This window comes from Geospiza fortis, unplaced genomic scaffold (assembly GCF_000277835.1).
Source record: "Geospiza fortis unplaced genomic scaffold, GeoFor_1.0 scaffold219, whole genome shotgun sequence".
NCBI lineage: Eukaryota > Metazoa > Chordata > Aves > Passeriformes > Thraupidae > Geospiza > Geospiza fortis.
In genome coordinates, this window is record NW_005054376.1 from 1,766,425 (window position 1) to 1,791,250 (window position 24,826).

Here is a 24,826-nt window from a genome sequence, read left to right on the forward strand (position 1 = left end):
AGCATCCCTCTGCACAAGGCCTCAAGGCACTGCTCCCTGTGTCTAGATAGGCTTTTTCTTTCAGCAAGACAGTGGAAGTGGTGCTGGAAGACAAAAAGAGAAGCCTCCTAGAGACATGCTTCAGAACTGTCTTCTGGCTTCCTCCACGCGCTCATTTAAACAGACATCAAAAACGCCTCTTAAAGAATGTAAGTTCTGAGTGAGCTGTGGAAGCTCCCAGTCCCTCTGGGCTGCTTCTTGGACACCCTGTGTTGCTCCATGACCGGAGATCCAAGGCAGCATAGGGTCTCAGCTTTGCTTTCCTGCCCTAGTCCTTCCATCCCCTTCTCAGGGCCCAGCCACGTCCAGTGCTGCAGGCTGCTCTGTCTGCAGCAGACTGCCAGCTCCTAGGTCTCTCCTGGGCAGCATGGGCATCCTCCCCTGACACTGGCAGCTGAGATCAGTCTCAAATCAGGTCAAGAATCATTGCCACCACTCTCTGACCTCCTTGCAGACCCTGAGAAGCATGGACTCCATGCTGAGGGCAATAGTGCTCAGCTCTTCTCCCTCCAAAATCAGCGAGGAGCTGCAGAACATCTTGCAGGTATGGCCTGTGCAAAAGGTGGGGGTCCCAGAGCTGCTCCTCACTCTGAGGGGGAGGTGTTGCCCCCTCATGGGTGAGTGCTCCTCCAGACCAGTGCCTCGCAGGACAGTGCCCACCTCCTGTGGGGAAACAGGGGCTGTCTCCAGGCCATTCCCAGGCTCCTTCAGGAGCACCGAAGGTGGCACCTGTCTTCCTGCATGGTCATGTGGTTGGCCCAGGGCCTTTGTCCCAGACCCTCAAGGGAGCCCAGGGGCAAGAACCTTGCTGTAGGCTTTGGTCAAGGTCAGAGGAAGCCTCGAGGGATTGTGCAAGTCGTGTGCAGGCCTGGAGCTGCCCTGCTGCTGCTGAAGTGGGTGTTTGCTCCGGGGCTCACTGGCAGCTCCTCTCTGCCCAGGTGCTGCTGGACTTCACCAGTTCTGAGATACGGGAAGTGTGGTCAAGAGCCTTGGGGAGGATTGAAATGCTGAGCCGTTTCTTGTACCACTATTCCACACAGAAGGTAAGGCCACGGCACCCTCTTGCCAGGGCTGCTGCCCAGCTGACTGGTCTGGGATGATAGCCCTGTAAATCCTGCACTCATCAGGGATCCAGCCCTGGACACACTCTTGGGTGTGGGGCCTCAGCACCAGCTGCCTACTGTCAGCCCTGCTGCTCTTCTACCTCCCTCACACAGGAGTGGGACCTCTTTGTTAGAAGGGACTGCACTGTCTGCTATGAAGACATCCAGATCTCAATCCTTGGACAGCTGCTGGGACGTCTTCTCCTTTTACAAACTTCCTCTAGAGAAAAGGAAATGGCTTTGAGCACTCTTCATTACCTCAGTGAATTCATCTGTGAGCAAAATGATAAGGGACATTGTGGTGGAATTCATTCCCATCCACAGACATTTCCTCAAAGCTCTGCCTCTCTGCTTGACCATCTTTGCTCCTTTGGATGCTTCCTGTATCATCCAGCAGTCATTTGCTACTGAAACCAAGTGCTCTCCTCACATCCAAGATTTTTCCTCTGCTGCTCTCTTTCCTCCCTCCTTTCACCATCTTCAACCCTGCTGACCTGGGAACCCCAGCACGACACCCTCCAGAATGCTGGCAAAGCTGCTCTGTCTTACTGACTTCTGTGTCTGTCCTGCTGTTCAGGCAGGTCCAGGCTCAAGGATAACACACAGCTCCATGGAGAAGGTGACACCACCTCCTTGCTGCGTTATGTCAACCTGCGCAATATCAAGGTAATGAGCTGCTCCTTTGCTGGCACTCTTGTCTGTGCCATGGGCAGGGCACTTGTGAGAGCAAAGGGACCCAGAATCACAGGTGCTGATGTGGCCTCACTGATGAGAAAGCTCCTGCTGTCCCCCCAAGCAGGGACTATCTGAGGGTGGCACTCCAGCCCTCCTGTCCACCAGTGAGCCCTGGTTCTCCGTAGGGCCAGCACCCTGGGACAGCTCACTCTACCCAGCTAAGCAGCACCATCAGTGTGCTTGGTGTGACATGTCTCTGCTTCCTTCCTTCCTGGCATAGCCCTTTGAAAGGTACCTCACACCTTGCGAGAGGACACACATCATCCTTGCGGCCATGGAGGTAATGATAGAAACCTCAGTCTTCGACAAGACAGTGGCAAAACACATTCTGAAAGTAGCCATGGGAGACCCAGACTTCTGGCTGACAGATGTAAGTGGCCTGTGGCTGGATTGCCCTACCCTTCAGCCCTGTCAGGCCTTGTTCCTCTCTCCATGCCTCCCTCCCAAACCCAGGTGTCTCAGGCACCTGAAGCCACTTTCAGGCAGCAGAGAGGAATAGAAACAGAAGCCGAGGATGTAGCTGCACTTCAGTGGCAGCGCCAATTTCACCTGTGTTCCCTCCAGGTGCAAAAGATTGTGAGCTGCATCTATGACAGCCTGAAGGACATCCAGAAACTAGCAATTCGGCACTGCTTCGACTCCCTGCTTATTAAGATGGCTGACAAGCGCCCTGAGGAGGTAGTCGCAACACTGCTGAACATCGCTCCACAAGGAGACAGGTACTGGCCCTGACAATCCCAAGGGCTTGTTTGCTGTGGGGAGAGAGACCTTGAGACTCTCCGGCTTCCAGACCAAAGGAATGCTACAGGCAGCGAGGTTCTCCATCCCACCAATATTTCCAGCCCTGATATGTTGTCAGGGCTTGCAGCAGCCAAAGCTGGCTGAGCCAGCCCAGAGCCACCATGCTTCTCCTGGGGAACACCACCTCAATCCCCTCCTGCCTGCTTGGCAGGGCCCCCAGGCCTGCCAAGCCCCACAGGACTGGCCCAGGCCACGCTGTGGCCAAGGCAGCCCTGCTGACAGAGTGCTCTGCCTTGCAGCACTGCCCTGCAGCTGTGGGGCCAGATCTTCTACAAGCCCCAGATTCGGGAGAAGATATTAATGGTATTCGTTAGCTTGCTTCAGTTCCTCTGCATGACCAACATTCCCAGCTCTACTGCCGAGGGCACCTGCATCCCTGACATGGCTGTGAGTTACCAGAAAAGGCCTTGATCCCCTGCCACGAGCCTGCAGGCTCTGCCAGTGTATCTCACTCCTGTGGTCACTCCTGCAGCCATCCTCCAGACAGCTTCCATCCAAGGATTTGGGTGACAAGCCTGACACTGAGAGCAATCAGAGGCATCCTAGAATGGTGACAGCCTCCCTGCTGGTCGGAGGCCTCCACATGCTGTCAGAAACACGTGACATGGTGAGCAGGGTGGTGTTGGGGACAACCATGTTGGCAGCTGGACTCTGGGGCTGTGGGTAATGTGATGGCTTGGCTTGGCTTGGCTTGGCTTAGCTTGACCTGGGTGTCAGGCAGGGAGGTGACTCCTCCAAACCCCCTCCCTGCCATGGTGGGGCTTAGTGGCTGCCTGAGGAGTTTTCCAGGTGGGAATCTTCTCACAAAAAATAAACTGTCTTTCATACAGGCAAGAAAAATGCAGGTCCTCCTGCCAGATATGATGGGGGTCCTGCAGGTTGGCAGTGCAGACCTCAAGATAAAGAGCCTGATGTTCTTTAAAAATGTGATGGGCAAACCCACCACATTTCAAAACCTAGAGGAGGCTGTGGGCAGCCCCATTACTGGGCAGCTGATGGAAAACCTCCCACTCCTCTTTGACTCGGTAAGGCTGATGTGGGCCCCTGAGCCCTGAGGCAGGCTCTGGGCAGTGGCAGCTGCCCTGCAGCCCAGCTGTGTGAGCAGCACTCGGAGCAGGCTCTGCTCCTCCGGGCTCTTGTGGCTTCTGGGCCTTGCAGCCCAGCACTACTTCTCCCCACTGTGGGATCGGACCCTAGATCAAATCCCCTCACCTCAGCCACGATCAGAGTGGGCAGGGAGCTGCTGTTTCCAAAGCTTATCTTTCTTCCTTCCTACCAGGAGTGCAGCCAGCTGCGAGAGCTCTCCATCTGCATCTTCAGAGACCAGCTGGAGGCAGTGGTGGGGAGCAGCAAGAGGAGCAGCAGCTACCTAAGGAGTGTGCTGATCCCACTCTTCTTTCGCATGAATGACCAGAGCCCCGGTGTGGCCAAGGTACAGGTTTCAAGGCTGAGCAGTGACACAGACAGGGGTGGGCTGCTGGCAGTGAGCAGTGCTCCCCCAGCACAGCCTGTGAGAAAGGTCCCTGCAGAACCAGTGTGAGCAGGGGTGAAGCTGGCATGGCCATTTCCAGCACCTGCCCTACCTGCTCCAGCAGGGCTTGGCAGCAACCCATGGCCACCAAAGTAGGAATAGGTGTGTCCCCACACGTTTCTTTGCTGTCTCTGGCATGTGTTGGAGGCCAGGGCTCTGAGACTCCATCCCTGTACCTCAGGGCTGTCCTCAATGGACCCCTAGATGCTTTGGTGAGGGCATATCCCAGCTTCCTAAAGGCAGGATCACCTCAGGAATGAAGCCAAGTGGTCTCCTTTGCCAGCCATGGTGCTATCTCACAGCTTCTGCTGTTGTGCAGGCCTCTGGGGAAGCCCTCCTTGCTGCTGCCAAGCTCCTCAAGTGGAAGGAGCTCAAGCACCTGCTGGAGACCCAGCAGACACGTAGGATCAGCAAGTGCTTGGTAAGGACAAGCCCCAGGGTGCAGGCTGGGTGAGAGTTGCCCTGCACCCAAAGCCCCCCCAGCCCTGCTGCAGCCCCGAGCCCACAGCATGGAGCTGCACCCTTGTTCCTGTCTCCAAGAACGGAGCCCCAAGGGGTCTTTCCCTTCCCTGCACCCATTGAGAGGGAGGGCTTTGGTAATGATGAGTGCTGGCAGGAGGGACTGTCCCAGCCAACTGGGGGACTGTGTGACATGCTCATCCCCTCGTCCTCTCTCCAGCTGGTGAAGGACAAGAGCAGGGCTGAGGAGTACCTGCATCAGAGCCTGCTGTACCTCAAGGACCCTCAGGCCACTGTGCGAGAAGTGGCTGTCAGGTTCATTGGTGAGCCCCAGCTCCTGGAGATGCCCTTTGCCAGCCTGGCCCCTGCTCCTGCTGCTGCACTGCCCTGTCCCTCCTGTGTGCAGGGTCTCAGCCCTCCCTGTGCCATCACAGTAGCTGGGCTTGGAGGCCACTTGGCTCAGTTTCACTCCCCTGGACTGCTGGTAGTTCCTGGGGCCATCCCTGTTAAAGGAGAAGACAGGGCCAGGGGCCAGGCTGCTGGAAGCATGCTAGGGAGCAGGAGCTGATGAAACTTTGTGCCTAGGGCTGGCTGCATGGCACCTCCGAAGCATGGAAAAGCTGGATGACATCTGCAGTGGTGAGTGGGGAGCATGGGTGGGAGGGGATGTCTGGGGATCTCTGCAAACACAAGAGTTCATCTTGGTTCTGTTCCTTTTGATCTCAGCCCTTCAGCCCCTGCAAACAGACAGCGATCCCTCTGTCTCTAGCCTGGCAGTTCAGATGAGCTGCATGCTGAGGAGTCGAAAGGTTCAGCGAAAACAAGGATTCATCCTGCGAGCATTGTGCTGCTGGTGCCCAGAACCAGAAGGGTAGCTGTGATTTCATAAAGTCAGAACAATTGGCCTCATACCAATGGTGTCCTTCAGATGTGCAGCATCCTGAGCAGACTGTGCTGTTTAGCCTGTCCCACTGCCTGTGGGATGACTTTCCCTTCAGCACCTGTTGGCACCAGGTTTATTTGAGAAACTGACCCCCTCACTGAGGCTTCTCCTAGGAGAAGCTGCCAATGAAGATAGTGCACAGAAAGGATGGCCCCACCTCAGTGTTCCCATGGGTCTCCAGGCATTCAATGAGGTGTCTGCTGTTGCTGTATTGTCACCTTTCTTCACATGATGAATTTGGAAGCGTTTTCAAGCAGCGTTCCATGGTGTTAAGGAAATCAGAGGGAAACCTCAGGGGTCCTAGAGGGACTGGATGACAGAGAGTCTGTCACTGCCACCACAACACACTAATATTCTCTGGTCACAGAGCAGAATATGACAGCTGTGCTTTGCCTGGGCAAAGCAAGGGAAGAAAACAAATATCACCAGTCCTTAGGTCCCAGTGGCTGATCTTGTTGTATGGATGGTCAGGAGCTGGGGCCGCGAGACAATAAGAAAGAGAGGAGAGTGAGGGGGCCCAATCCACTCCCTTTTACACTTGTTGCCCACCTCTAATGGAAACAAGGATTTTTGCATGTTTTTTTGCAGAGCCCTCCTCCAGGAGATGCATCGAGGGGTGGAGTGAGCATGAGCCTCAAGGCAGAGGGACAATTTGGCTCAGAGGAGAGCTGCCCCACCTCTGAGGGCCCCCTCTCCTCTGATCACACATTTCCTGTAGCAACACTCAGAATGTTTGAGACAAAACTAGCTGAGGTCTGGGCCTCGGCCACACCTGCTCCCTAGAGAGGCAGGGAACAGCTCCTGGGAAGCCGTAACCACCAGAGATGGCATGCGGCTCGTGCCGCTGTCCCCAGTGCTGCCACTGCCCATCTGGGGCAGCCGTGTTGCTTGTCCCCCCAGAGAGGAAAATCTTTCTGCCATCTCAGTTTTAATATCTGGAACAAGCCAGGCTTGGATACATGCCAATGGGAAGTACCCAAGGCTTAGGCATCTACCTGAATGACAATTATCTTTAAAATCGGTGGTGAGACCTGAAGATCACTGACAAAAAGTGTAATAGTTCAGTAAAGCACCGTGAGATTAAAAATAATTTAAAAAAGAACTCTCAGAAACCAAAAGGTTTCTGTAACTGCATAAGCTTAGGAAAAAATATTACCCCTCATACACTCCCTTATTGTTTTAACAATGTGCCTAATAATAACGATTTGGGGGTTTTGTTTTGTTTTGGTTTTTTTTAATTTAATAAGCTTGAAAATATGTAAAAACATTTTATGTAAAAACATATTAGTGTCATTTATTTAATGAATTATTTTTGTGCTTGCTTATCTAATTTTTGATCATTTACTAAAAATACATTGTTGAAGACACTCCTTAAATTGTAAGTTGAAAGGAGAAACTGAGTTGCAGTTTTCCCCAGTGTTTAGGAACTGTAAATCTGGCCAGGAATGTGAGTAACCAAGTTCAACTGGCAACAAGACTAGACATTCCTGTCCACAGGAGAAAGTTACACAGAACCTTTTATGAACACAGAGGAAGAGTGTCTGATTTTGAAAGGTTCTGAGATATATGATTGTGAAAAGCAACAAGCAAATTCAAACTCTTAGTTTTGCTTTTGATCCAATACCTTCACTGAACAGTGTTTTTACTTATATACAGAGAGATGAAGGTTGAGTTTGACAAAATTTCAACATCTAGATGATGCAAAACATGATAGAAAATGGTTTTAGGTAAAATGTGATTTCAGGCTTCTTGGTCTGTCACTTAGTAATTTTCAGTGCCTGCTTTTTCTGTCTAGTGGTTTGTCATTTGGCAAATGCATCCAGAAGTCTCAATGAAGATCTTTTAGTTACAGTATATACAAACAAATTCAGGTTAAACTCAATCACTACCATTCATTTAATGATATAAATAACAGAATAATTGAGGTTGGAAGGGACCTCTGGACATCATCTGGTCCAATCCCCCAAATCTGTCAGGTTTGTCTACAGGAACCTGCCCGGGACCATGATTTGGTTTTTGAGCATCTCCAAGGGTGGAGGAACCACAACCTCTCTGGGAGACCTGTGAGAGGCCTTGTTCACCCTCACAGTGAAAACTGTTTCCTGCTGTTCAGAGGGAACCTGCCAAGTTTCACTTTGTGCCCATTGGCCCTGCTTCTGTCAAAGGGCCTGGCTCTTTCTTCTTTCCACCCTCCCTTCAGGTATTTAAATACATCAGTGAGATCCTACCTTGAGTGTTCTCCACTCCTGTTTGAGTGGACCCAACTCTCCCATCGTGTCCTCATATGAGAGATGCTCCACACCCTCCATCATCCTGGCTTTTTATGGAACTCTCTCTAGTATGTCGGCATCTCGCTAGGTTCGAGGAGCACAGGACTGGACACTGGAGGTGCTAGACATGGTAACTTTCAATGTCTTATGAGATAAAATGTAAAAATATTTGATAATACATTTTTAAAAGAAATTTTAATAATTCCAGTTTCAGTGGACTTATGTTAATGACCAGCTCTTCTTCTAGATGGCTATAGGAACCCAGTCATTCCTGCATGTTATTTCTCCAGATATGCCTTATCTCACATTTTGGCAACACTGATTTGTAGCAGATCTGGTGTTTCCTGATCTCTTAAAATAACCCCTGAAATGTCAAAAGAATATCTAGTTCTTATTGCTCTAAATAATCTTGTGCCATGGACAATTTGCCTCATCACTTATGATCTCTGTTTTCTCTAAAATCAGTCCTCCTTTATGGAATTTGGGATTCTTTTCTACTGTTTCATTAAGTTGCAAGTGACTTTGCTTGGCAGGTTTCTTAACTGAAGTTCTTTTTTGCTTCTTATTTGATTGTCACTTTAATGTCCTTCTGAAGTGTAAGAGGGGTGCCTTGTTTTCTTCTTAAAGGGTTGGGAGGAAGAAAGGAGTTGTCTCTTGTTGGAAGCACTGATTCATTGAACCACTTCCAGTTTTAATTTTGAATTAAGATACTAGGGATCTTAGAGACGTTTTAAATTATGTACATGTTTGAGTGCTTTGCTGCCTTTGGGCATGAATGAATACAGATCAACACAGTGATGGAAACAGGCAACTTTAATGATACAGTGGTTCTCTGAAATAATTTTCTTTATAAATGGAACAAAACTTACTTTAACAAATTATTTCAGGCACAGTTGCTTAAAATTCTGCAATGGCAGCAATTTAATCAACTTCCCCATTACCTTCATATGTCAGAAAGACACAGGGTTTGTTACAACTTCAAGCAGTGACTTTCTGTCTTCTAGTTTTTGTTCCAGGCTGGTAACATTTTTGACCCTGTAACTATTTGGTAACAGGTTACTCTTTTGGGCTAGAGGTACAAAAAGCCAACAGTTTACAGCTGTCTGGAGCAGATACTTGATTTGTACGATCTCTTCTTAAGATATTTTGGTTTTTTTTCTTTTGCCATATATGTTCTACCAAGAGATACATACATGTATATCTACATTTTCTGTATGTACATGTGTGTATATATATATGTGTGTGTTTATATGTATGTGCTTTTGTAATACATGAGGAACACATGCTTACCCAAGTAGGCCACCAAAGTTAGCAGTGCATAGTAATCTGTGCTATGTCTCAGGTGTGTGTGTCACAGTAATAATTTTCAAGGTACAGATTTGCCTTGCAGATTATCAATCTGTCTGGGTACTCTCCCTTGGGACATGAAAATATTTCCATTTCATTTCCATTAATTTTAGATGGGGTGTTTGGTAGAAGGCTATTTAACTCAGGCTGTCTAACTCGGCACATTGGTGTGGGAACTGCCGAAATGAAGGTTGAAGGAGCCAATCTCAGGTGAGCAGAAGGAGGTCCAGTGCAGGGGCTCCAGTGGAAAGTCTGTGAATTAAATTCTAGTTTATTTATTACTTTCCTAGAGAGTGGAGAGTTAAACAGAAAATCAGTGCTGAGGTAGAAGTACAAATAATTTCTTAAGAGTAGACAAGGCTTTGTTGCAGCAGTTTTGTTTCATGGGTCATTTACAGTCCCTGACCATGGTTCCAAGTGAAAGCAGTTCTTGAATAGTCCCTCTAACTTCTACTGGATTGATCAAAACTGACCTGAATATTCCCAGGTGCAAATCTCAGCAAGTCTGCTTACATGCTGACAGTTCATCAGTTATTCTATATGTCGACATATCTTTGCTAGCAACTAGAAAACTTATCACTGTATCTAGCTTCTACTGCAGGGGAAGGACAAGAGTCTGTCCCACACAGGTGACTGTGCAGTCAGGTCCACCCTTAATTAGAGGTGATTACAGAACAGCAGGATGAGTTATTTGCATCCCATTTTTCTCCTCTAGTTTTCTTCTTCTAGCTGGAAGTTAGAAGAATAAACACATTTGCCCATCTCTTCACATGCAAAATATGTGACACTTTTGTTCTTTTTATTCACATAAGGTGTCTAATTGACTGTCACACTATAAACATTAGCTTAATAAATGAATATGACTAGCTTGTCATATGACATGGAAATAGTTGCCCATAAGAATGAAAGATCAGTTGAAAATTATAAAGCCTAAATACACTTCAGGAAGTGTTTTTTGTAAGATTCTGTCACTGGGATAAATTATGTCAAAGCCACACTCTCTTCTATATAGAATTTTGTGGATAATATTCAGAATGGAGATATAAACAGGCTTGTAATTAGTAAATTATATTAAAAAAGGAAAACAGGAGTTTTATTATTCCTTTGTACTCAAGTCAGAGGTAATATCACAGTTACTAAACCCTAAAGGGACTGGTCAGATATCCTTCAGTAAGTCCACACATGGTGATGATTCTTCTTTTAACATTTGCCATTCATAGCTGCACTTCTGTGTATATTTTCTGTTTTCCTTGGTTGTCCTTTCTCTGGTATAATGGTTTTTCATGGGAGTTTTGGCAGCTGTTGTTGTGGATCTTTGTTCTCCAGATAAGTCTATGGCAAGTCTCAAAATGGTGAGAGAGACAGGCTTCCAAAATGCAAATATACCTGATCATCTTAGCTCCTCTGCTCAGACCTTGCCCCTTCAGCCGCACTTCACCTCAGCATGGTCGGGGATTTAACTGGTATATATGATTTCTGTGGTTTTTTGTTACTGTTTCTTGTAAGAAGAAAAACCCCTATCAGAAGAACATTGCCTGGATCCCACTGAATAGCTGAAATGACAAAGGACTTTTGAGATTCCTAGAATGCTTTTAATCCAGCCTTATTTCAACTATAAAACATTTTGTTTGCTTTTCTGACACGTTTTGCTAATATATGTGTATATATGCCCATACATATGTAGAGAAACAAAAAGTTCTCGGTTCCCAGCGGGGCGCTGTCGCTGTCCCTGGTGCTGATTCCGGGAGCGGGCCGAGGAGCTGCGGTCCCCCAAAGGATGCGAGGTACACGCGACTCCTGCAATCCTCCCTCCATGGGATGTGACGCTGCTGTCCCCACGGCTGATAGCAGCCTGACGTGCTGCGCATGCCAGGGCTGCTGTGAGAAGTCCTCGCCCTTGCGTCTGTGTTGTTTACTGGAACAATTTGTCTCTTGGAGTGGATGTGGCAATTCCTTTTGTAGTGAAATGAATAAAGAGAGGTATCCAGAGAAGGAACAGGAGATATGCTGGAACATGCAAACAACATCTTTAGAGCTTTGTGTCCTCCAATAACCTGATGGTATAAACAAAACTTGAACAAAAATAGGCTGTTCCTTAACAGATAAAACCTAGTTTCCCTAGGCTTTTTGTTTCTCACTCAGACTCTGCTTAGTCAGACTGTGAGTCACAGCTACGAATGCTAAGATAATAATCTTTCATCTACCATTAAGCAATTTTGCACACCAAAGCATTTTCTGTGAGACATGCTAGTCATGCCCTTTATGTAGTGGTATTTCTTAATAGTAGTTTGTTCAAACTCTGTGCTTGAATAAGCATAACATTTCAGTACCTAGGGTACTGATTTGGAGAGAACAATTTCAGAGCAATTCAGTCATTTCCAGTCTGGAAAGCATTTTTTAACTTGATCCCTTATACATGTCTAACTGACATGTTATTTATTTAAAAAAAAAAAACCAAACAAAAAAAATCTACAAGTAAACCTATTTTTACTCTTCCAGGGGAAAAGACCCCTAAAGCTTGATTCTTTGTGTTATTTTATTTGATCTTTTAATTCTACCTATAGGAATCATGTGACAGGAGAAAGAAAAGTTATATTGGATATTGCAATTTGTGCCTTGTATAGAATGACTCCTTGCTCCTTAGACTTTTGTCTTTCCTGCATTATCCTGTGTCATCTCCTATTCTTGTTAATTATCATAGGTCTTATTCAATTATCAAATTGCACAATAACTGTCTTGACAACGAAAACAATGGTGAGAAGATAATAATGGAGAATATGAGTAGATGATGTAATTTTAAGACATTGCTCTGAGTCTGATGACTTCCACTGAAAAAATTCCAAAATGGAAAAGATATACACTATTATCAGTAACTCTGCGTGCAAATGCTGCAGATGTAAAATGGGCATTGACAGATATTCCTCTTCTCTCCATATTGATGACATATCTTTGTACTTTCTCTTCATAGTTAGACAGCATGGTTTGATTGGTATCATATCCTATTCAAGGTGTAAAAAAAGTCCAGGCTTAAGCTCATGAACAATGTGGTGAGATGACTCAAGGGCACCAGCTCATTCTGTGTTCAAAGATTCCTCTCCTCAGGTTTCCTTTACACATAGGGACAGTCAGGACAGTTGATACAAATTAATGACAAATGTGAATTTGAAGTTCTAGATTCTGAGGAGTCTAGAACTACATAAAATATGGTAAAGAGAAATAAGGACAAGAGTGTGATATAGACTGGTGAATGAAACTGGTTCTTTTTGAATGGGTAAAGGAATCTGTATCTTCATCCAAAGGTTATTTCAAAGGATTGCTGTTTTACAGACAAAGTATCATGCTGCAGTTCCCTTTAGGGCTGATTCACAAAGAAAATACCAGCCTTCCTGTGACAATTTTACTGTGGAGGCTGTGTAATGAAGATGTGATTTTATGTCTGCATTTCTTTCTTTTGTCAGAGGTATGCGTGTTAGGAAATCAAGCAAAAGGTTGGAAAAGGAGAAAAGATATTAGATTATTATGTGTACAATTCTCCATTGAAATTGTTTGCTTTTTCTAGTCTTTATGCTGACGAGTCACTCAGAACTCATGGAAAAAAAAAGGGGTTTCTATTTCACTTACTACATTAATAACAGGAGAGTTCTGCCTGACCATGTAAACTTGATCTATAATGGTAAATATGCAAAAATCATGTTGTAAGAATTTCGGCTAAGCAGCCAAATGGAATGTGTTCTACCTCTGCTTCATAACCAATCTGTAAGATCTCTTGTCTTACAGATTGTCTGTGTAACCTCTATTTACACAGATCTTATGAAAATAAATGATTTATGAAACCCCTAGCTATTTAAAACACTAATAATTTAGAAAGGTTGGTGAGTCAATTCTTAGAAGGATTAAAATAATGTGCAAAAAGTAAGGATCATAACAGTAAATTACAGCAGACAAAATATATATTGATGACAATATAACATGATAATCTGTTATATATTCTCAATAAAACAATGTTGTCATGGAAAGAAATACCACCAGCCTATTACAATGAAATTAAAGACTACCAGAATTTGTAGACTCAAAGGAACTAAATTAATGGTCCATAGGTAGCCTTAATTCTGGTATTTCTTGATGCTGACTTGTTCAACTTTGCACCTGAAGAGGTTCTTTTAGTTTTTTTTTTTTGTTTGTGTGTGTGACATATATATTTTCATAAAACCTATCTTTCCACATGTTTGCATAATGCAAATACTCTGGAAGACACTTAAAATGCTTCCTTGCTAACAAAAATTTCCAATCCTTGCAGATTGAGCAGACTGTCACAGTTAACAAGATTTCTGTATGCCATCCAAAAAGCTAGCTCAGTGGAACAAAGCTTTGCCTGGTTCACCACCAAGTCCAGTTCCTGGCCTTCACAGGACACCCATGTGCAGAATCAAACTATGGGAACTTTTGCCCCAGAGCTTTATGTTTCCAGTATCTCAAACAACCAAATACATACTGTACTACAGATTCTGCCATGGATTATCCATTTTACTCCATCTGCAGAAAATGCTTCAAGAGTTGAGGTAACACAGCTTTTATAACAGCAGTCTTTCTAGTGACATAAAAACAAAATCACCCAAAACCATTAAGCCCCAGTCAATTCCATGTATTTTGTGTCCAAAGTTCTAGAAGTTAACAAGATTCGAGGACTGGAAGTGTCTGCTGGCAGATTGTTGGTAGACAGGAGTAGGCAATGAGTAAAAGTAAAACTAGAAAATTTCAGTCCATGGAATTGAATTCTGAATAGCAGCATATAACCTAACAATTTCTTTTTGTCAGGTATTGCAATGTTATTGTAGGTTATCTTATCCTCTTATAAAGAGGCTAAACAGATGGTGACTCTCTATTGCAATTGTAACGTTTCCATCTTTTCTACCCTGGCGTAAAAGAACTAGTCATTAAACTTCTAATAGTAATTAGCAACATCTTGTGAAGCCCTGTGATGGAATTATTTTTTACAAAATCATCTACAGGAAAGTTTTGACACCTCACTGAATATGCACTGTCATGGTGCTGAGAGCTAGAGAAACATAAAGAGGCCCTGCCATGAAGAGCTTATTGCCTGAAACAGGTTTTTTAAAACTGGGTTCCTTCATCAATGTTTCCTCTGGAATGGATGCCTGAGAAGGGATAAAAGAGGAAAGAGGCATGCAAAATATACTTAAAATACAATGGATTTTCTAGTCTCACAGCTGGAAAATCTGGGCTTTTGTATAGTTTCTAAACAAGGAAGGAGACTGCTGCTTCCACTATACTATGTATCTCATCTGTTGTGAAGTTGTGTTTTTTCTCCCCCTACAGCTGTTAAAAGGGCTGTTGGATGTCATAATAAGCATGCCCACAGTTATATACTGATGGCGTTGTGCTCCAGAGAAGATGATGGCATGAAGAAAAGGAGGAGAAGCTCCATACTTTGTGAAAAAGTAGGTTTGCTTTTTCTACCTTTTGAATATGTCTGTTGCTAAGGACAATCACTGTAAGTTTCAGAGGCCAGCATTTATTTTTTAGCAAATAGATAAAATAAATCTGAACATTTACAGTACACCTTGGGATTCAGACCCAGAAGGGTAACTAGCGGGACAGAAAGTGCAAAATCGTGTTTTGAAAGTGCCATCTAGTGGCTCCCTACGAGGGTTTGGTTTTTTGGTTTTTTTTTTTGTATGTCAGAACGTGAAGTTCATCTCCCTGAAACTTGGGATCAGACCAATGCTGGCTTCAGAGTCAGGGCAGTGAGTGGTACAACCTTGGTAGATATTTGCAGCCTCAATGAGAAGTGCTAATGCTGTAACCTGGCTCAGCTAGAGGTTGTGACAGGGAAACCTGTGCAAATGTACCAGGAATGGGGATGTGAATCTCACTGCTGCACCTGGTTGGGAAAATGGATGTATATATACAAATAAAAGGCACATAGAAAAAATGAGGTTTATTTTACTGCTGGCAGGCCACCAGTTTTTTTCCAGGGAGATCACAACCCCTAAATCCCCAAATTAAGGTGTTTAGTCATATCAATGCTTTTCTGAATTGCTGTTCTTAAATACCTTAAAATATGACTGCAGACCTATAAGGATCTCCAGAGACAGAGTGAAAATCACTGGTGCACATAATTTCCTTAGAAACATAGGGGCAAAACAACTGAGTCAAACTGGATGGACAGACTTTTAGCAAACCAGTGGCAGTTTTGTTTGGATGGAGTGCATGGCTTTGTAACTAGAAAACTGCAGAAAGGAAACTAATCTTTGTTCTCAACCAGATTTTGCTGCTGCAAAGCCAAAAGCTTCATAGCTATGTGTAACAACTTCAAACTGAATTAGCTGATTCCCAAGAGCCACTGAATTCTATATGGGCTCTCTGTAGCTCTATTACTGTGTAGTTTGGAGTTCTTAGTTTGGTATTAGTTCCTTGCAGAAATCATCTCTTTGATTACTGATCCTTTTCTGCAACTGACAAAGGCGTTGTAAGCCAATATAAATCAATGTATGGTTTAATCTTTAACAGTTTCAGAAGACCAGAAATCAGTCTCAGAAATTATAATTTTAATTTGCTTGCCACTAATTTAAACCTCAAATTTTCTTCTCAGATTTGCTCCTGTGGCTGAAATAAGTGGATCATTTATTCCTAGTTCCACTTACACACATCTATCAGAATGAGTGACACTGAAGAAAGATAAAACCTCAGCAAGAAGTAGTTAGGTAAGCAGAAATTTTATATTCATGTATAATTTAAAGGCAAAGTATAACTGTCTTGAAACTGGTCCCGAATTATATTGCATTCAATACCAAGAGTGTTTTTCTGCAGTTCTATTTTCATGTGGCACTGTTGGCTGAATATACGATGAAATGTATGATTCACAGGAACACCTTCTTTAGCTCCACTTGTGCTCTGAAACTTGCCACTTTGATGTGCTTAATACAAATATTTAGTTAGACATATTTTGTTTGGGGTTTTTTCAGACTATACATATTTTTCTGAACTGGGGTCAGAGTAGTAATGATTGCACTATACAAAAAATAGATGTATATGTTGTTGCTATATCTGTTTTTAATAATTTAGGAGACACTCAGGCACCGGGTGTTGAGGCCTAGACATACTTCTTAATCTTCTAAGATCCAAATAAATGATATAAAATATGATAAAAATCCAAAAAGAAAGGAAAAGAACCCACAAAGGACCATCCAGACAGGAATCTCAAAGAGCCATGGAAATAAGTCTGTTAATTTAATTCAAGACTACACTTTCCCAGTCTTTAGAGTTTAAATTAGTTACATCTGAAACATTAGGAAGGAACATCAATTTCTTGGTTTTAATAGATATCTTGATACTAAACCAAATTATGTCCCCTGAAATGAGGAATATGTGAGTGATAAGGAGCCACAAAGCTAGGGAGAATGACTGTGTTTTTCCTAATTCTACTGATGCATAAAATTATGCTAAAAATTGATGTTTTCCTGGCTCTCCCACACAAATATTTTGGATATTCATTCTCTAATCAAAAGCATTATCAAATGAAAGAAACTCTTCCCAGAAAATATTTTCAAGAAGAGAAGTTTTTTCTGTAAAGCTTGGAAAAAATAATTCTTTACCTCACCACAGAACATTTACAAAAGCAAGCTGCAGATGCTTCCTCAAGTTCTAATCATACAACCCATAATTTCAAATGTGTTTCTTTTTAAAACGTGGCCTATAAACATGCTTGGGGGAGCTTGACAGAGTCGTTTAGGAAACAGAAACTTGAGACATGTGGTTGAAATATGGTGAGGAGAAAAATAGAATGTATCGCATTAAGGACATTGAGAGTAGTTTCAAATATTATTTTCTAATGATTTTCTCTTCTAATGGGATCCTGGAGAGACAAGGGACAAAGGCAACAAGGTACATGGCCAGCAAGCTAATAGGCCTTGAAGTTTGTCATTTATTGATTGTACTTAGCCTTTAAGTTTGTAAAACAAACTCTTCTGAGGTAAAGCACTCAAGCAAACAACTGTCAAACACTTTTCTGCTGCTCTGATATTCAAGATGACAAAGGAAATGGTGCTTTGCCTGTATAGATTATTCTGCTTACAGATGATCTATTAATGAACGGATAGAATTTGTTATATTAGTGCATTTGACAAAGGAAAAAAAGTAGTCAGTACAAAATCTTATACTGAGCTATTGCAGTCTGTTAATTGTTAATTAGCCTGTTAATTATTGCAGTAATTGTCACTCTCAGCAGAGGGAGGACTAGAGGAGTGATTAGGAGCGACATAAGAGTTTAATCTCTTGTTGCCAAAGAACTTCTGTTTAGGCATCTGCCACTGCCTCTGCAGTCTGGAGTCTACTTTTTACTGCCAGCATACCCTCACTGACAAATAAGAAAGGAAACTGCTGTACTGAAAAATTGTAAAATTATTGCATCTTTAGGTTTCTGCATGGTTCATACTTTTAATCTGGGAGAGGAAGAGAAGTCTTAGATCAAGCTTATATGAAAAACTCAAATAAGGCCCAGGCATTGCTCCTTCCTTTGCTACAGCTGTAGCATGTTTGTGCCTTCTGTCTGGTAATAGATGTACACAGCCTCTACTGGAGCTGGCAAAACTTCTCCTTAGCCATGGTGTGGTGTGAGGACAGGTTGCTTCGAGGGCGAGACAATCACTTGGTGGGCTGTGTCATAATGGAGAGACTCATAGGTCTTGCCAGGAGATGTAAAGTAGTCCCAGGCACTGCCTACCTGCTCTGCATCCACAGAGTGGGAGAGGGACCTCTGGGAGAATTCACACCTTTTCCCAACTCTCTATTCCCAAAGAGAAGGTACCTGAGGAGCAGACTCCCATTTGCTCCCTGCTGAGACTCCTATTTCTTCTAGCCATAGCAAGGGGGAACTAGGAAAACATACCCGCTTCAGGTTCTCTCTGTACCCACATTAGCCAGCCACAGCCTTGCCGTGGGGAGCTTTAACTAATGGATTCTTCTCTCATGATGCCACAGAATGAGAGGCAATCACACAACACTCTGCAGTACACAGCATACATTGGACTGTCATTGAAAAACAGCAGCATAAGTAATCCTGAACAAAAGTCTGAGCTTCTGTCTCCCTAATTTTTTTAGAAAAAAATTGTTTTCAGAATTTCTATTTCAGAAATTGCTCACAGTCTTTTAAAATACCACAGGACTGTACACATCATTCTGAAACCACTTCCACAAAGCCCAGGTATTAGCCCAAGTTAGGTAAGTAGCTGCCTCCTTGCTTTTGGAGCTCTGCTCTGGGTCATAGCCAAGCCTCTTGCAAATAAATTGTTGGAGGTTTTCTACAGGCAGTAAAGAGAGGCTACTGTAACCACCGCTGTTACTCATCAGCTAATTTACTGGAAACCTGGAGACATGTGTGACAGGCAAATATTCTTTCTGGAGAGAGCACAACGTTTCCTTACAGAAAATAATTTTAAAGGCATTTCAGTTTGCCAAATGATGTATCCAGATTGATAGCTGTGTGAAGAACAGTCTTTTTGTTGACTGCCTTTCTAGAAGACTATAAATTCTGCCAAAAAGTCAAAGGGAGAGGTATGTATGGAAATGGCACCAACTATTCAGCCATCCTGAAGCTTAGCACTCTGGATGAAAATCTGGTTCATGAAATAAAGACTATCTTTCCTTCTTTCATCCTCTTGTTTTGTTTATAGGAGTTCAATAATAATTCAATAAAACTTCAGGAGGTGAAAGTAAATCTAACAAATTGGATACAATGAGTTCTAGAGGATTTCTCTCTAAAACATTCCTCATAGGCTGACAGTGTAGAAAGGCACAGAGTGATTGCAACAAGTATTTGGTGCATTAAGAACTAAAAATGTATTTGTGTCAAAAATAAGAAAAACATGTGTTTTACAGCAGATATAAGGATGATACCTGGAAGTGGTGCTTCAAATTAAGTCCAGACTTGCTGCAGAGTGCTTATGGATTGCAGACTTTATGAGGAAGAACATTCTCTGAAAAAGCAAACAGGAAACCACATTTTGAAAATGATAACTGAAGATATGGAAATTTTCACATGCATGATGCGAAGTGAGGAGTGTGTGTTTTAAGTTACTAGGAGGCAGTGCTATAGCTGATTCTGAGTCCCAACAGGCCTGTGTCAGACTCCAAAGCACTGCTCTACCCTAAACTGGAGTAAAGAGCTCATGTCTCAAACCAGAGGTGGGTTACGAGACCTGGGGAGCCACTTTATAACAGTGTTCAGATATGTGTGTTTTCACCTACAATGTTTATTTTATTTTGGAAGTGTTTCTTTTATCTAGTAAGAGGGTATGGAGAAAAAGCAAACAGGAATACTCCCAAATGGCCAGAAGAAGACCATCAACCAGCAAAAGCTTGAGATTTCATAAAGGAAAATGCTCAAAGCACTAACTTTAAAAACTTCTGCAACAGTTAAGAGCAAAGTTGGCTTTGCTCATATGAACTGAAACTAGCAGCATCCAAAAGTAAAGAGGATGTTTTTGGAGTGAAAAGGACTTTCAACAGGGTCTCTCTTAGGAAGGAGAGGAATTTGGAAAAATCAAGCTAGGAATATCTGTAGAAGGCATAAAAGTTCTCCTTGCAGAGACATGCTATTATGTGATGTCTGCAGCTGTGGATACACTCTTGCTGGGCTGGCTGAGTCGTAGGTTATCTGCCTAGGCTGTAAGGGAGGACCATAAAAGCACTAGACCCTGAGCAGCAGGATCCTGTGCAGACAGCTCAGCCTCCAGGTTATCCAAATGGATAATTCAGCCCCAGCACTGCCTCTGTGCTGCAGCACGAGTTTAGCATGAGGTAGCCCAAGATGTTTCCATAGGGCTGCACCTTTGTGCTTGCTGAACCCACTGTCCCTGGGTTAGTGGATATAGCAGCTCCAGCTACTCTGAGGGAATGCACAGGCTGCCTGCTGTATATCTTTGATAGAAATTTTACAAAAAAAGCCAAAACAGCTGTCTAGACTGCTATTGGGGATTGTTTCCAGTGCTGTCTGTGTATGAGACTGGGCTGCTGTGCTATTCAGTCACTGAGGTGCTGTTATGAAGAGTTGTCACTGCTCACTTTTTCATGTTTCATAAGCTATGCAAGTGGCTCAGTTCAATGACAAACTGTGCTGCCTTAGCACAGAGGGTACCACCATTACACAGAATCATAGAATCAACTTGGTTGGAAAAGTCCTCTGGGATCATCAAGTCCACCTGTGACCCAACACCACGTTGCCAACTAGACCATGGCACTGAGTGCCTTCCCGTATACATCTCCAGGGATGGTGACTCCACCGCCTCCCTAGGCAGCTCATTCCAATGTCTAACCACCCTGTCTGTGAAGAAACTCTTCCTAATGTCCAACCTAAACCTCTCCTGGTACAGATTAAGACTGTGTCCTCTTGTCCTGTCACTGGTTACCTGGAAGAAGAGGTTGATCCCCACCTGACTATACCCTCCTTTCACACAGCTGTAGAGAGGATAAGGTCACCCTTGAGACTTCTTTTCTCCAGATTGAACAACCCCAGCTCCATCAGCCACTCCTCATAAAACTTATGCTCCAGATCCTTCACCAGCTGTGTTTCCCAGTGACATTTTATTATCTACTCAATCACATAATCTGTTATATCTGCTGCTCCACCTTCCACCTTGCATGTGTCGAGGTGTGTCCTGAGGACTGGGACTTCCATGACGGTGTGATGGGGGTGATGTGTATGTGCGTCTGTCTGTCTCTAAGTAAATATTTGTATTGTTTTTATAATCTCAGCTGCTTATTGGAGCGCCTCTGTCAGTCAGAGACGCCAGCAGCAGCCCTGCCGCCAGAGCGCCGCCGGTGCGGAGATGCCAGGGGCAGGCAGAGGCATCGCGGGCCGTGCACGGATCCCTGTCCCGGGCCTGTGGGCGGCCCCGGGCGCCCGGCAGAGAGCGCTGATGCCGCTGACGCGGCGGCGGCCGGCACCTGCTCCACACACGTGTGTGTGTTTACACACGCTTTACACTCCTTTTTCCTGCTAAGCTGCTGGGTTTTGCCCTGTTTAACGGGGTACAGAGGTAGTGAGAATTCCTCCCCCTTCTCCCAGGGCTGGGCGGGAGGACAAGAGCGCACTGGGACCAGGTGCGGGGTGTTCACGGCCGCCCCCGTCCTCCCGCAGGGAAAAGATCTACAGTTCCTCCCACCTGGCAGCTGTCTCCAAAGAACTAAAACGAATACCTCCGTTCTAATTTTTTTTAAAGGAATTTTCTACCGAGCATCTGATTAGTAAGTAATTAAGGCGATTGTCGCCATCCCATCCCCTCCGGACCCCCGTTTATTGTGATGGCTGCTGTCCCGCGTGGAAGCGTTTGGTGGGGTAGAGGCGGCGCAAAGGTTTAGTGCTGGTCCACACCTCCCTGGGTTTTGTACGGCACTCCCTCTACTCCCCCTGAAGTTTTCCCGATCGCTGCCTACAGCGTATAGGCATAAAATACGCCCTCCGTGCCGTTTGGGGTTGCTGTAGGCTGTCACAAGTGTGCTTTATAGAGGCTGATTTTAATTTTGCCACCCAGGAGAGTAACAGTCCCAAGGAAATGAAGCGTCTTTCTGCTATTGTTATGTATCTGAGGGGAAAAATCCTGGCGCATAATTGGCTAAAAAATAGTAGTGTGATGAGTCAATAAATTTCTATTGTGTAGCTTTCTCTGAGTGAACAATGCTATGTTCTGGGCTAGTGTTAAACAATTAGTTCACATATCATGCAAATAAGCACATCCTAGATGGATACATCTGGGGGTAGTAGAAATTATTCATGTCTGGCCAATCAGACAGCAGTTTTTATTTATTTCAGTGTTTAACAGAATACCTCTCTGAGCTCTGGGAGACCTTGTGAGCAATTGAAAATACAATAACTTTACAAGGAGAGCCAGCAGTTTTTCCTCACTCTCCATCCAGAAAAATAATATATGACAAAATACCCTGTTCCCAAAATGATTATCCTTTCTATCCCCAAGTGTTCAAATAGATAGTTGGGCAGGATTGACAGACCTCTTCACTGTCCCGCCATTTGGGCTTCTTCCCTTTCTTTAGTGGAAGAATTTTGGCATTAACATTTCTACCATTTCTACCAAGGCAGAAAAAGAGATGAGTCTGTCCAGGAGTCCACCAGAAATGAGCAATAAGGACCGAACCTTAGTTAGTGTCAATGCAACTGACTGTGTTGAGGAAAGTAGGACAAAACAGAATGCAAATCAGCCATATTGTTTCTTCTGAATTTCAACCATCATCTCCCTCTGTGGTTCTATATAAAGGCAAAATATTTTAATTTTGGTTGTACATGGTAAAAACATTTACAAGGAATGTACCTTCATCTTTGGTACTCACCATTATGCTTGAGTTGTTTGGAGTAGTTCTGTGTAAATTCCTGCAGCTATTTTTATTGTTTTGTGTTACAATAGTGCCTAGAAATCTGAACTGTGTTTGCTAGATGCTGTTCAAATATGTACTACAGGACAATCCCTCCCCAGAAGGTTTTCAGGCTGGCTCTTTACTGAGAATAGAATTTAATTCCTGGATTTCATTTCTTGGTACATTTGAGTTCTTGAATCTCAAGAAAACTTAATTTTTCTCTGTTCTCATTTAATCCCAGTTATTGCCTAATTAGAAGTTAATGTTTTTTGAAGGGGGACTACCAAGAGAGTTTTCAAGCAATGTGAAGCATGCAGAGTTTTGAACTAAGTCTCTGCAGATGGTGCATGCCTACAGACCCCACTAGATCTCTCTAAGGCATTAAGGAGAAGTTTAGTATTTTTCATGTTGTGCAGGGAGATTAGTGGTCCCCAGCTGCGCCTGAGACCATCCATTCTTCACAGCTGGCCCTTCTTATTAATCCCCAGGAAATAGCCTATGTTCTAATTTGGTGATTTTTAAATACAAACTGAGCAAAATTCATTGAAACACAATAGTGGAAAAATTGAAATCATATTTTGTGGTGGATCACATTCCTGACTTTTGTGGGGGGTAAAGAAGTAATATTCCAGGTTCACCTCTGGGGTTTATTCTGAGCTATTGTGGTAAATGTAATGAGACAGCATAAGCATCCCAGGTACACCCCTTCACGAGCCTAAATGCATTTTTTTTCTGGTGTTTTTTGACTTTACATGGGAAGAGAGATGTCAGCACAGAAAAGCATTAAGCGTTATGACTATTGAATTAGCAGTCCAGAAGACTTTTAATGTTAATGGTGCCAAAACTCAGGAAACTAATGCTTTGTTTTTTACTCATGCTCAAAACTTTGAAGAGGATCGCTCTATGTGTGTTTCCTGAAAATGTGAAGTTTCTTAGGACTGTCAACTCTGACAATGAATGATCAGCAGATAATTACAATGGAGAGCTCATTAGAGCCCTGTGTGCTTCCTAGCCAGGTAGGTCTGGCTAAAAACCAGTTCCAGCTTCTCTGTTGCTCCAGAGCATAGTCTCCAGCTGCAGGGACTCTGCCTGGCTGTCAGTGCAGCGATGGGGGTCCTCCTAGTTTGCGTGTCTGAGGCCTTGAAGCAGACACTGATTTTCTCCTAGTTCATTCCCAGCTGGTGCTTGGCTTTTTCCAAAATTCCAATTACTTGAGCACTCTAATTTATCACCCTGCTGGTCAAGAACAAATCACAGTTAAAGCAGAAAGTGCAATGCTTTGCAAAAGAACTTGCTAAAAACACAGGCTTTTCTCATAAGCCATGTAAAAGAGTTAAAGAGTGAGTTGCAGGAGAATATAGTCTCATAGCCTTCACCTTACAACTCCTAAAGCTTCTGAAGGCTTTCATCCCTATAATGAAAATCATCACTGAGAAAAATATGCCAGGCTCCTCTTGTTCCTGCATCCCCAGATTGTTGATTTCTGTCCAGCCCCAGTCCAGTTCTTATCCTTAGGTTTCATCTGCACTTAAAGGTCTTTATTTGTGAATGCCACTTCTTTTTCTTATCTTCTGTTGTGGAGTTTTTACTGAATCAGTTATTCCTTAGGGATAGCTGGGCAGAGAGTTGAGTTCTTACAGTGCTGAATCCTTGCCTTCCACCTTGGCAGAGCCATTCATCTGGCAATTGCCAGCAGTGGTTTGGTTTTACTTTAACACTGTTAGCTGTCAAGGGGAAGCTTTAACACACAGTGAATGGTATTTGTCCAGGAACCAAAAAAAAAAAAAAAAAAATTAAAGAAACACTGTGAGACTAATTTTTTCCTCTTTTTTTTCCCTATGGTAATTGAAATTTGGACTTTCCAGTATTAAAAAACAAAATAACAAAAAAACCCTCTGATCTCCTCATCACTGAAGATGCTAAAATGGTTGTGCACTAGGAAATAAAAGTGCCCAAATGAGGGGTTTTCTTACTCTTGTATGGTCTCCTTGTCCTCCCTAAAATGTGACTGCATAAATGAACAATCAAATGTAGTTTGAATCTATTTGAGGCAAAAAAACCTCTCAATCCTGTATGTTTTCAACAACTGGATGAAAATGGTCATGTGAAAATCTTAGGTTGTGAAATACTTTATATTTTTTTATGAGTCCACTTAAATATTGATAATTACATGTTAAAGTTGAGGTGTGAAACACTTTTAAATGCCGTACTG